The following is a 13,843-nucleotide window of genomic DNA, read 5'->3' on the forward strand; positions in this document are numbered from 1 at the left end:
TGTCCTCAACCTGCCTCTGTCCTTTTCTGTTCCCTCAGCAAGAGAAGTATTATATGCTGTGGATTCAGCTCCATTATACAGCGAGGACGAGCTACTAGAGGACAGTCAGCATCTACTTCCCAGCCAAGATCTGGAGGAGACATCAGCTGCTTCCTCCGGTAGGCGGGCAAGTAGTGATGAGGAGAGTGGCTTGGGAGCTGGTGTTGCGAGCGGTCAGGCGCCTGACTCAGAGACCATTGAGAAGGACATCAGTGACGTGCAGACAGTACTCGATGATGATGTTGCCGATCACAATTGGGAGCCAGGTGACTTCATCATCATCGGGAGAAGAGGGTGGCGGCTTGCGCGTGAGTCAGTGGCGGAGCCAGCAAATTGGTAGCGTGACTGGGAGTCAGCAGGGTGGCAGCAGTGGGAGGTCAGAAGCAAAACGTGCCTGGTGTAGACCACTCTCTTTGCAGGAGCCTATCTGCCCGGAAAGTAGTGGTGCAGGGGTTCACGGAGGCAGTGGCGGTGGCAGTCAGTCAGTGCGGAGTGTTGGGGGTAAAATCACCTACTCGGCGGTGTGGCAGTTTTTTGTTAAGCCGCCGGAGGAGGTGAACATGGCCATATGCCGAATCTGTGGGCAGAAGGTGAAGAGTGGCCAGGGTGCCAATGTTGGCATCACGGCCCTGCGTCAACATATGCAGCTTTACCATAAAGTGGCCTGGGAGAACCGTGGCTCCAATGTGGTGGTTCAGCCTGCCGCAGCAACCGCTGCATTACCCAGTGGCACTCACCCGATTTCAGGCAGTCAAGGCTCCACCACCTCAGCCGAAGGGATCTGTCTGTCCTTCCCATAATCTGCTGGTCCTGATGCTCCTGCTCCTCGCCCTCCTACACCTCATCAGTCATTTTGTCAGCAATCGATCACCGAAGCAATTTCCAAGAGACAACAGTATGCTTGCACTCATCCAATGGCGCAGAAGCTGAACGTGCTCCTGGCCAAGTTGCTGGTGCTGTATTCCCTCCCTTTCCAAGTGGTGGACTCTGCATCTTTCAGAGAACTGATGGCTTGTGCCGAGCCGAGGTGGAGAGTCCCAAGCTATAATTTATTTGCCAAAAAGGCATTACCAGCCCTGCACAAATATGTAGAACAGAAGGTGGTCCAGTCCTTAAGCCTGTTGCTGTCTGCCAAAGTGCACCGCAGCGCCGACATGTGGAGCTGTAACTATGGTCAAGGACAATATATGTCCTTTACGGCCCACTGGGTAAATGTGGTTCCTGCCCAGACAAACCAGGAACTTAGCCAGGTGACGCCGCTTCCGCCTCCACGTTCTCACTCCGTTGGTCCTGCGACAATGTCCGCCTCTGCCTCCTCATCCTCCCCCGTGTCCTCAGCCTCCACTGCAGGAAAAATTCACAGTGCTCCTCCAGCATACTACATGTGCAGGGCATGGTGGTGTCACGCTGTTCTACACCTCGTTTGCCTGGGCAAACGGAGTCACACAGGGGAGTAACTGCTCCGTGTCCTTCATCAAGAAATCGAACCTGGCTTTCTCTGCGACAAGCAGTTCCTAAAGTCTTCCATTCTTCATATACAATTCAGCCATATATCACTTAGAGCATACTTTGATAGATGAGGAGAGTATTACTCACACTTCTGAAGAACCATCGGTACTTTCATAACTTAATTCTTCAAAATTAAAAATGTTGCATGGCTCGCAGGCCCATATATTCAGAAAACGCCAAGTTGTAGCACAATTATTCAAGCGCGATGTTTCAGGGGTCATGCCCCCTTACTCATGGGCATGTCCATCCTCTAGCAGGTCTGACCAGGGGGACCTCTGCGCTCTCGGTCCACGGCCATGGCTGCTGTGGCGGGTTGGGGGAGTAGGAGCAGTATCAGCTCCATCAGCAGCAGCTTGAGTCTAGTGTCGATGATGAGCAGCTGTCTAAACCCGCCTAGTGAAGAAACTACTCACCAGCAGCAGCAGCTAGACCTGGAGCAGAACCTGAACCAGCAGGTGGTGGCATACTTGGACAGCACCCTACCACCCCACATTTAAGATCCGCTGGACTACTGGGTGGCCAAACTGGATTTGTGGCCGCAACTGGCCGAGTTTGCCTTGGAAAAGCTGTCCTGCCGGCCTGTAGTGTGGCATCAGAGCGGCTGTTTAGTGCGGCGGGGGCCATGGTTACCCCAACGAGAACTCTTCAGTGAAGAGACTGACCTTTGTCAAGATGAATGAGGCGTGGATCAGCCAGGATTTCCACCCACCAATGCCTGATGCATCAGATTAGATCATCCATGCTGCCTCACCCAAACCTTGACAAAAGAGACCGGTTTCTTCTGGCCACCAGCCTCAGCTACTATTCTGATGCTGCCACCTGCCTGATGCCACACATCTGATGCCAAGTGCTACTTCTTATACCCACCATTGTCAGTGGGTACTGTTAATGCCATCCACCTCCCCACTCTGTCACCGGGTGGTCTCCTGATGCTGCTGTCACCTAACCACTCAGGTCTCTTCATGCTGCTGCCATCTCAACACTGTGTCACCTTGCCACTCTGTGGTCTCCTCATGCTGCTGCTAAATCAACACTATGTCACTGGGTCACTCTGGGGCCTCCTTATGCTGCTGCTACCACCTCCACACTATGTCACCTTGCCACTCTGTGGCCTCCTCATGCCACCTCCACACTATGTCACCTTGCCACTCTGTGGTCTCCTCATGCAGCTGCCACCTCCACACTCTGTCATTGTGCCACTCTGTCGTCTCCTCATGCTGCTGCTAAATCAAGACTATGTCACTGGGTCACTCTTTGGCCTCCTTATGCTGCTGCTAAATCAATACTATGTCACTGGGCCACTCTTTGACCTCCTCATGCTGCTGCTGCCACCTCCACACTATGTCACTTTGCCACTCTGTGGTCTCCTCATGCTGCTGCCAACTCACAACTCTGTCTGAGCCACTCTTTGGTCTCCTCATTCAGCTGCCACCTCCACACTCTGTCATTGTGCCACTCTGTGGCCTCCACATGCTGCTTCTGTCACCTCCACACTATGTCACCTTGCCACTCTGTGGCCTCCTCATGCTGCTGCCACCTCCACACTATGTCACTTTGCCAGTCTGTGGCCTCCTCATGCTGCTGCCACCTCCACACTATGTCACCTTGCCACTCTGTGGCCTCCTCATGCTGCTGCTTAATCAACACTATGTCACTGGGCCACTCTGTGGACTCCCAATGCTGCTGCCACCTCCACATTATGTCACCTTGCCAGTCTGTGGCCTCCTCATGCTGCTGCTAAATCAACACTATGTCACTGGGCCACTCTGTGGCTTCTTCATGCTGCTGCCACCTTAGCACTATGTAAATAGGCCACTCTGTGGTCTCCTCATGCTGCTACTGCCCCCTCCCCACTATATCACTGGGCCACTCTGTGGTCTCCTCATGCTGCTGCTACCTTAACACTATGCTATTGAGCCACTCTGTGGACTTCTCAAGCTGTTCTCCCACCCTTCCCACTCCATGACTGGGCCACTATTTTGCCTTTTTGGCCTGGTTGACATCATCATTTATTTGACCCTTCTTCTGATCTGTCAGATGGAAGGAAAAATGAGACGCACAACGAATCCTGTCTGTGTAGCAGCTGTAAGGCCAGTATGTTCCCATCAGAATTGGCTTATGATTTGGTAGCCAGGAGTGGGTACAAAACACAGAAGACATGCAATTATTCCATTCACGTGTCAGCTCTGTTTTGGATCCACTCCTGTTTATTTTTGGCTTTAGCAATACTGATGGATTACTGACCAAATGCTGACCGAATGAAGGCGGATGAAGTGTGTAGTGATTCTAAGAGCGACGCATGTCATGTGCGTGTCATACTGACTCACAGTATTGTTTCACTACCACAGCAGACTCCCTATGCATGTTACTGCAAGGTACAGTGTTCTACATCACTATACAGGCTCTCTGCAGCCAGGAAATAGCTGTTTTTAACGCGGTTCGCCGCGAAAATAAATTTGGATTGAATAGAATCTTTTTAAAAAATTCGCTCATGTCTAATCAGGGCTTTTTTCTGGCGGAACGCGCCGGAACGGCGTTCCATCACCTATTTTCGCTGACTCGCCCCGCCCCCCTTTAGTTACTGGGCCCAGCCGGCCCGCTGCTAGTGGTGTTGCTAGAGGGGGGCGAGGGGGGGCAATCGCCCCCCCATGTTGTTCTTTGCCCCCCCGGGTGCCCCACCGCTGATTCTCCCAGGTGAATACTAATGAGCGCTTCCATTATGGAAGCCCTCATTAGTGTACCGAAGGACCAGGAAGTGGTGAACGCTCTGTACTTACCACTTCCTGGTCCTCGGCTGTCGGCTGTGCAGGGCTACTGTGACCGGAGCATTACATGCTTCGATGCTAACATCAGTAGGGCTGCCTGGGTGAAAATATGGGTATGTCCAGGTTCAGATCTGAACTCAGACAATCCTTTAAGATGGCTTTAAAAATGTTTCGGTTTGTGTACTTTTTTAAGGTCAACTTTTAGTCAGTGTAATTCCTCCTTCTTAGGCCTCATGCACACGACCGTTGTGTGCATCCGTGTCCATTGTTCCATTTTCCGTGATTTTCTGCGGACCCATTGACTTTCAATGGGTCAGTTGAAAACTAGGAAAATGCACCGTTGTACATCCGCGTCCGTGATCCGTGTTTCCTGTCCGTCCAAAAAATATGACCTGTCCTATTTTTTTGACGGACAACGGTTTTTGACGGAAAAAACACGGATGCACACAAGATTGTCATCCGCGTCCGTCATCCGTAGGCTACTTTCACACAGACGGATCCGCTGATCCGTCTGCATAAAAGCTTTTTAGATCTGAGTTTTCATGACAGTATATTCTAACACAGAGGCGTTCCCATGGTGATGGGGATGCTTCAAGTTAAAATATACCATCGAATTGGAGAAAACTCTGATCCAATGGTATAATAGGGACTCCTGACTTTACATTGAAAGTCAATGGGGGACGGATCCGTTTGCAATTGCACAATATTGTGTCAACGTCAAACGGATCCGTCCCCATTGACTTGCATTGTAAGTCAGGACGGATCCGTTTGGCTCCGCACGGCCAGGTGGACACCAAAATGACTTTTTCCTTTATGTCCGTGGATCCTCCAGAAATCAAGGAAGACCCACGGAAGAAAAAACGGTCACGGATAACGGAACAATGGAAATCCATTTTGCGGACCGCAAAAAAAAAACGGTCGTGTGCATGAGGCCTTAGACTAGTTCTTGAGCTACTTGCTTACCTCCCTAATTTCCCACTGCCTCTCTAGATGTGGCACATGGTAAGGAAGTATTTTCAAAAATACTACAATTTAGATCCTTCCTCTAATATTACAGCATAAGTTCCTGAAAACATTTTTAAAAATGTTCTACCTTCTTTTAACTTTGTGATTGTTCCCTTAATAATTGAGTCCCAACTAACAGTACTTGCATGGCCTTCCTGTACGCCTATTCCCCTCCTTACTGGAGCAGACATTTCTTTGGTTGTGAGAGGAAGTGTTTTGCTACAGCATTGCTATCCCTGAACTTGTCAGAAGTGTTTGAGTGTGCTATATCAGAACTAGCCTCCAACACTTTTGTCTCCACTCCGTCTTCTTTCACCGAACACGTGCACCTCCATGCTATCATCCTCTACATCTGTCTTAGTGAGCAGCAAACACCTTTCAATGTTATCAATAGATCTTCATGTTGCAAGTTGCTCATTTAGATCCACCTCAGCCAGTAATTGTTTGAGCAGGCATCTAAAAACATTTCCTGTGTGTCAAGCCACGACTGGGAATCGGATACCAGCAAGGACACAGTGTTGGAATGGCAGCCGAGGGGAATTGCCCTATATACTTTTCTTTTTCAACCGATTCTGTCCCTTAGGCCTCTTTCACAGAAGCGAGTATTCCACGCGGGTGCAATGCGTGATGCGAACGCATTGCGCCCGCACTGAATCCGGACCCATTCAATTCAATGGGTCTGTGTACATGAGCGTTGTTTTTCACGCATCACTTGTGCGTTGCGTGAAAATCGCATCATGTTCTATATTCTGCGTTTTTCACGGAATGCTGGCCCCATAGACAGGGACAGAATGGGTTGAAAATGCAAAGTATTACTCACCTCAGCAATTCCCCTCGGCTGCCATTCCAACACTGTGTCCTTGCTGGTATCCGATTCCCAGTCGTGGCTTGACACACAGGAAATGTTTCTAGATGCCTGCTCAAACAATCGCTGGCTGTGGTGGATCTAAATCAGCAATGAGGTGTGAAAATCGCATCGCATCCGCAAGCAAGTGCGGATGCAATGCGTTTTTCACGAATGGTTGCTAAGAGATGTTGTTTGTAAATCTTCAGTTTTTTATTACGCGCGTGAAAAACGCATCACTGCACATTTCACCCGTGTGATGAAAACTGAACAACTTAACGCAAACGCAGGCAAAACTGAATAAACTTGCTTGCGAAATCGCGCATTTTTAAATAACCGCATGCGGACCTAATCCGTATCGCTCTTGTGAAAGGGGCCTTATATAAAAATGTTATCTCACTGGACAGCCCCATTTAAGATCCTGTGGAACCATTGAGACTAAACACTCATTCAGTGAACCCTGCTCTACTAAACATAGCAATTAGAGTCCCTCTGAATCCATAACAAGATTATTCAGCGGCAGCCATTCTGCTTGTTGCGATTTCCAAGTAAAAGGAAGAGGGGTTTTCTTCATGAAAAATAAAATGAACGTACACTGAACAAAAATATAAACGCAACACTTTCGGTTTTGCTTCCATTTTGCATGAGCTGAACTCAAAGATCTGAAACATTTTCTACATACACAAAAGACCCATTACGTACAAATAGTGTTCACAAATCTGTCTAAATCTGTGTTAGGGCTCTTTCACACTTGCGTTGTTTTGTTCCGGCATAGAGTTCGGTCGTCGGGGCTCTATACCGGAAGAATCCTGATCAGGATTATCCCCATGCATTCTGAATAGAGAGAAATCCGTTCAGGATGCATCAGGATGTCTTCAGTTCAGGACCGGAACATTTTTTGGCCGGAGAAAATACCGCAGCATGCTGCGCTTTTTGCTCCGGCCAAAAATCCTGAACACTTGCCGCAAGGCCGGATCCGGAATTAATGCCCATTGAAAGGTATTAATCCGGATCCGGCCTTAAGCTAAACATCGTTTCGGCGCATTACCGGATCCGACATTTAGCTTTTTCTGAATGTTTACCATGGCTGCCAGGATGCTAAAGTCGTGTTTGCCATGGTAAAGTTTAGTGGGGAGCGGGGGAGCAGTATACTTACCGTCCATGCGGCTCCCGGGGCGCTTCAGAGTGACGTCAGGGCGCCCCACGCTCATGGATGACGTGATCGCATGGATTCTGGAGCGCCCCGGGAGCCGCACGGACGGTAAGTATACTGCTCCCCACTACTACTATGGCAACCAGGACTTTAATAGCGTCCTGGCAGCCATAGTAACACTGAACGCATTTTGAAGACGGATCCGTCTTCAAATGCTTTCAGTTCACTTGCGGTGTTACGGATCCGGACAACACAAGTGTGAAAGAGGCCTTAGTGAGCACTTTTCCTTTGCCGAGATAATCCATCCCACCTCACAGGTGTGGCAAATCAAGGTGCTGATTAGACAGCATGAATATGGCACAGGTGTGCTTTAGACTGCCCACAATAAAAGACCACTCTGAAATGTGCAGTTTGATCACACAGCACAATGCCACAGATGTCGCATCATTTGAGGGAGCATGTTGCCTGTGCAATGAATGTTCATTTCTCTACCATAAGCCGTTTCAGAGAATTTGGCAGTACATCCAACCAGCCTCACAACTGCAGACCACGTGTAACCACACTAGCCCAGGACCTCCACATCCAGCATGTTCACCTTCGTAATTGTCTGAGACCAGCCACCCGGACAGCTGTAGCAACAATCGGTTTGCATAACCAAAGAATTTCTGCACAAACTGTCAGAAACATGCTCATCGTCCTCATCGGGGTCTGGACCTGACTGCAGTTCATCGTCGTAACTGACTTGAGTGTGCAAATGCTCACATTCGATGGCATGTGGCACGTTGGAGAGGCGTTCTGTTCCGGGTGAATCCTGTTTTTCACTGTTCAGGGCAGATGGCAGACAGCGTGTGTAGCATCGTGTGGGTGAGTCGTTTGCTGACGTCAACGTTGTGGGTCGAGTGGCCCATGGTGGCGGTGGGGTTATGGTATGGGCAGGCGTATGTTATTGACAACGAACACAGGAGCATTTTATTGATGGCATTTTGAATGCACAGAGATACCGTGACGAGATCCTGAGGCCCATTGTTGTGCCATTCATCCACGACCATCACCCCATGTTGCCCCATATTGCAAGGATCTTTACACAATTCCTGGCAGCTGAAAACATCCCAGTTCTTGCATGGCCAGCATACTCCCCGGACATGTCACCCATTGAGCATGTTTGGCAAATGGTGGCCACCCCAGATACTGACTGGTTTTCTGACCTGCCCCCCCAGTAAGGCAAAACTGTGCACATTTCAGAGTGGCCTTTTATTGTGGGCAGTCTAAGGCACACCTGTGCATAAGCACCCTGATATGCCACACCTGTGAGGTGGGATGGATTATCTCAGCAGAGGAGAAGTGCTCACTAACACAGATTTCGACAGATTTGTGAACAATATTTGAGAGTAATGGGTCTTTTGTTTATGTAGAAAATGTTTCAGATCTTTGAGTTCAGCTCATGCAAAATGGGAGCAAAACCAAATTTTTTGTTCAGTGTAATTAAAGGAAAGTACTGAACAGTAATAAACTGAATAACATATATATATATAACAAAGGGGCTATTATTTACAATGTAAAAACAAGGTTCAGATCTGAATACGATTCAATGCAAGGTTTGATTTATATTTATTACAGATCTGTGACACAAGTGCATTTACTTATTTCAGATATATTTTCATAAATGTTACATACTACTATAATAAAAATTTAAATTGTTTACATAATTTCCATCATCTTTTAGTTAATCTTGATGTTTTAACTCTGAAAAGTGTGCCAGAAAATGTTTCTTCGTTTGAAAAGAAAATGTCTTTTTTTCTCTTTACACATAAAAGAACATTCTTTTTTTTTTTAGATAACATCTGTTTTCTAGCATTACAATAAATACAAATTTTATGGATTTCAATGTAACTGATGAAATCTATTCAAACAGCTTCATGTAACATTTACATCGACATCGACCGACTCCATCTTTCTATATCACATGTTGGAAACACTGAATGAGGTCTAGATGATGGGACAAAATTCTATTAGTACACCTTTGAAACGTTTGTGTAAGTGATATTTTTGTGGGCTACAATAATTGAAATACTACAATCACACAAACTCACAGATTATTTCAAACACGAACCTCTTTAGTGTTAGTATACATGAACTCTATTAGAACGAGATCAACCATTTTACATCTCATCATGTAAGGGAAATGCACATTTCTGGTACGTATATGAAATCGGTTGCAAATCAAATCAATGCCTATATATTTACATTGAAGAGTGTTTGTATTGCTTTTAGAGGAAGCATAGTCCAGACAGGAACAAAATTATTGCTAAAATAAAATTAATACATCCTTCTACTTTTTTTTTTTTTTACTTCTGACCAATATGCAAAATTGTACCCAGCATGCATTTGGGTCAGGGCACCGCAGTGTTAAGCATCTCCTAGGATTAGCATGGATTGATAATTTGGTCATTCTGATTAATCCTCCTATACTCGTGAAGAGAAAATCCCTTAAAACTGCAGTTCTGTGTGCGCTGGAGACAGAAGGTTTCGAAACGGAAACAATGATCCTTTGGATGATGTGAGATACTGTTGAGTAGTACCACAATATACACACATATAGCACTCCTATGTACAGTGTATTTACTCTTACAGTTTAGAAGCATGTGTGAAGAGAAAGAGGTCAGTGATAGAGCATTTAAGACTGACTACTACAGACCCCCTGCCCTGCATGATGCTATTGTTTCCTCAAAATGGTGCTCGGTATATTTTCATCCCTCTGACATATATAGTTATATATAAAAAGAGCTCTACACTTCTAATGCATTTCAGTGCAGTTTCATTGCAAAGACAATCTAAAGTATATGCACAGTACATATACAAATGTACTGGATATATAAGACCTTTTGGTCCAAGATCCTTGGATGGCTTTCAAAAATTGACCTTAGTCGCAGAGCTTATGAACGCCATGCACTCTCCAACCAAGGTCAATTTCCTACATTGCTAGAAATGCAAGGTGTTTTGTAAATAAAACTAGAGTAGGATGCATGAATTGGATTATGATCCAATAAGGGCACAGAGTGCCATGGATTGATTTGTGTGTCACATTTTTAGGCATTAACATGCTTGGTAGTGGAGGGAAGCATACTTAACTGTATGCCGCCGCTGGGTTCCAGCTCCATCAGTCCTCCACTGCCACACTCTGGTCTCACTCCTCAACATCTGGTCTGATGGGGGTTACGTGTGCTGCTGCTGACTGGTGGTGACATGTCTCCCATATGTCATGTATTTCATTGACGTGATACACGTTGCACACATCACTGCTGCAGCCAGTCATTTGCTGCAGCGGCATATATGACCCCCTGTCAACCCGGATGTTGAGGAGTGGGACCAGACCGGAGCAGCAGTGGGACTGAAGTAGCAGAGACCCAGCGGCAAGGAGAAGGTAAGTATGCTTTGCTCTGCAGGTCCACCCATGTGTGTGTGTGTGTGTGTGGGGGGGGGGGGGGGTGGTCAAAAGGCTCCCAAGGGTGAACCACCCCTTTAATTGTCAGAATACTATACAACTGTCAAATTTTCCATGGACTTTTACAAAAAATATGAAAAACCACATTTGGATGCAGCACTCGGCACACTATGTTGACTGTAATGTACGTCACCAAAAGAGTGGATCAATTGACATGAATAAAAAAAAACTTAGATGAAGACAATCGCACACAGACTGCTTTAAACAGGCAAAAATGTTCCTGGTTTATTCAACACCACGTGTGAAATCCGTCTCTAAACTAAGGCTACTTTCACGCTTGCGTTGTTAATTCCAGTTTTGAGATCCGGCAGAGGATCTCAATACCGGAATTAAACGGACCCGTTTTGATTTTGCACATCAGGATGCATCCGTTCCGTGGATCCATCACTAAGTACATTGAAAGTCAATGGGTGACGAATCCAGTTTTTTAGGCTCCTAAAAAAACGGATCTGTCACCATTGACTTACATTGTTTTCAGTGACTGATTCGTTTTTATGACCGGACACAAAACTGCAGCTTGCAGCGGTTTTGTGTCCGGTCAAAAAACGGAATTCTGACGAAACAGAAGACATCCTGATGCATCCTGAACTGATCTCTTTCCAATCAGAATGCATGAGGAATAAATACTGGAAAACAACAATCCAAGTGTGAAAGAGGCCTAAGGCTTGAGAAATGCTGCATGTTCACATGTTGCTGAATAAACCAATGATTTTTTTTTTTTACTATCGAAACCAAAGTCTGGGTTGTGGTTGCCTTCTTTGACATGTTTCTTTGTGGATTCCATAATATTCCAACATATTAACAAAAATATGGTGCTGTTATTGTGGTAACATGATACAACATTGTTATGGATACGTTTTTTCCACTAAGGAAGACGTAATTCAGCAATATCAGTAAAATATAGCGATCCACGGAGGACAGGATGATTGGACATAGATTTGTCATAACTCTCAACAAGCTGCTTCTGAGTTTGGCATTGTGTAATCTGCTGGGCAAGCTGGCATTACACACAGACACAACAGACACTGTTTTATGTACTTCCTTGCTTTTACTAACTTTCTTAGAGAAAGCCTAACTGGGGGATATTGATGAAAACTAGTGCAAATGAAAATTGGAGGAAACGGACAAAAGCCACTGTTTTCATTTTTCAAAGAACCTTTGAACAATGCGTGCTGAAATCTGTTTGATACTCTGTTATAAGCAAGTTCATGTGAGTGGTTGACTATAAAGATTAAAGGGAACCTGTCATCAACTTTATGCTGACCTCACTGAGGGCAGCATAGAATAGTGACAGAAATGCTGATTTCAGCGGTGTGTCACTCATGAGCTAATAGTTAGTGGTTGCTGAGAACCAGCATCATAATCATTGCAGCCCAGGCCTTGAAAAGAGTCAAATCTACCTGAGAGGAGTCATGGTTGTTCCTAATCTCCTTCTCTCTCATCCATCTGCAGAAGATTGGCAGTTCTCTCCTAGAGATATAGAGAGAAAACTAGGTAGAAGACCAGTAGGTGGCAGGGACAGCAAGAATTCATAAATAACCATGACTCTTCTCAGGTTTCCATGACTCTTTTCCAGGCCCAGTCTGCAATGATTGTGATGTTGGTTCTCGGCAACCACTTACTTTTAACTTATAAATGACAGACCGCAGAAATCAACTCACCTGTCTCTACTTTATACTGCCGTTAGTATGGACAGCATAAAGGTGATCACAGGTTCCCTTTACGCATAGTTACTTGGTCAATGGATGTCGATACCTTGGATAATTTTGTTCCCTTTATTCAATGCCAATAAGAAATAATACACAGGATCATATACAGGGTGGGCCATTTATATGGATACACCTTAATAAAATGGGAATGGTTGGTGATATTAACTTCCTGTTTGTGGCACATTAGTATATGTGAGGAGGGAAACTTTTCAAGATGGGTGGTGACCATGGCGGCCATTTTGAAGTCGGCCATTTTAAATCCAACTTTTGTTTTTTCAATAGGAAGAGGGTCATGTGACACATCAAACTTATTGGGAATTTCACACGAAAAACAATGGTGTGCTTGGTTTTAACGTAACTTTATTCTTTCATGAGTTATTTACAAGTTTCTGACCACTTATAAAATGTGTTCAATGTGCTGCCCATTGTGTTGGATTGTCAATGCAACCCTCTTCACCCACTCTTCACACACTGATAGCAACACTGCAGGAGAAATGCTAGCACAGGCTTCCAGTATCCGTAGTTTCAGGTGCTGCACCACTGATGGTATGGTGTGGTGTATGGGGTACAAAGATAGTGGGGACATTCTTCATCAATGGAAACCTCAAGGCCACTGGATATGCGAAATTGCTACATGATGATGTGCTTCCCTCTTTATGCACTGAAGCTGGCACGTTCCCTGAGTTTTTCCAGCAAGATGGTGCACCACCACATTATGGGTGTCAGGTCCAAGCATTCCTAGATGAACAGTTTCCTGGAAAGTGGATTGGTCGTCGTGGGCCAGTTGAATGGCCCCCAAGGTCTCCCGATCTGACCCCCTTAGACCTTTATCTTTGGGGTCATCTAAAGGCAATTGTCTATGCTGTGAAGATACGAGATGTGCAGCACCTGAAACTACGGATACTGGAAGCCTGTGCTAGCATTTCTCCTGCGGTGTTGCTATCAGTGTGTGAAGAGTGGGAGAAGAGGGTTGCATTGACAATCCAACACAATGGGCAGGACATTGATCACATTTTATAAGTGGTCAGAAACTTGTAAATAACTCATGAAAGAATAAAGTTACGTTAAAACCAAGCACACCATTGTTTTTCTTGTGAAATTCCCAATACGTTTGATGTGTCACATGACCCTCTTCCTATTGAAAAAACAAAAGTTGGATTCAAAATGGCCGACTTCAAAATGGCCGCCATGGTCACCATCCATCTTGAAAAGTTTCCCCCCTCACATATACTAATGTGCCACAAACAGGAAGTTAATATCAGCAACCATTACCATTTTATTAAGGTGTATCCATATAAATGGCCCACCCTGTACATT

This window comes from Bufo bufo, chromosome 2 (assembly GCF_905171765.1).
Source record: "Bufo bufo chromosome 2, aBufBuf1.1, whole genome shotgun sequence".
In the NCBI taxonomy this organism is placed as follows: domain Eukaryota; kingdom Metazoa; phylum Chordata; class Amphibia; order Anura; family Bufonidae; genus Bufo; species Bufo bufo.